Below are 293 nucleotides of genomic sequence, written 5' to 3'. Positions count from 1 at the left end.
CAGAACCAGCTGGCTGCCTGCACGCGGGCCCTGGAGAGCTCTGAGGAGCTTCTGGAAACAGCCAACCAGACCCTGCAGGCCACGGACAGCGAGGACTTTCCTCAGGTGGGCGCCTCTGACGCTGCCGGTGGGGGACAAAAGACCGTGTGTCCGGTTAAGTTTGAATTTCCAGGCCGGGCGTTGTGGTTCACGCCTGTGATCTTAGCATTTGGGAGGCCAAAGTGGGAGGATCGCTGGAGGCTGAGCAACATAGCGAGACCTCATCGCTACAAAAAAAAAAAAAAAAAAAAAAA

The 293-nt window shown here is 55.6% G+C and overlaps 1 protein-coding gene across 1 annotated transcript in view; it reads left to right on the top strand.

The window, feature by feature from the left end:
• Nucleotides 1-293, top strand: part of FSD1 (fibronectin type III and SPRY domain containing 1) — a 14,561-nt gene continuing 14,268 nt past the window's right edge. Inside the window, exon 1 of the mRNA XM_021715735.1 lies at nt 1-105. The gene's annotated coding sequence lies outside the window, so the exon portion shown is untranslated. The remainder of the gene's footprint in view (nt 106-293) is intronic.

The sequence above is a fragment of the Carlito syrichta genome, unplaced genomic scaffold (genome assembly GCF_000164805.1).
Source record: "Carlito syrichta isolate Samal-C Ts95f unplaced genomic scaffold, Tarsius_syrichta-2.0.1 Scaffold101994, whole genome shotgun sequence".
Classification (NCBI taxonomy): domain Eukaryota; kingdom Metazoa; phylum Chordata; class Mammalia; order Primates; family Tarsiidae; genus Carlito; species Carlito syrichta.
This window is presented reverse-complemented; position numbering and strand designations above follow the sequence as displayed.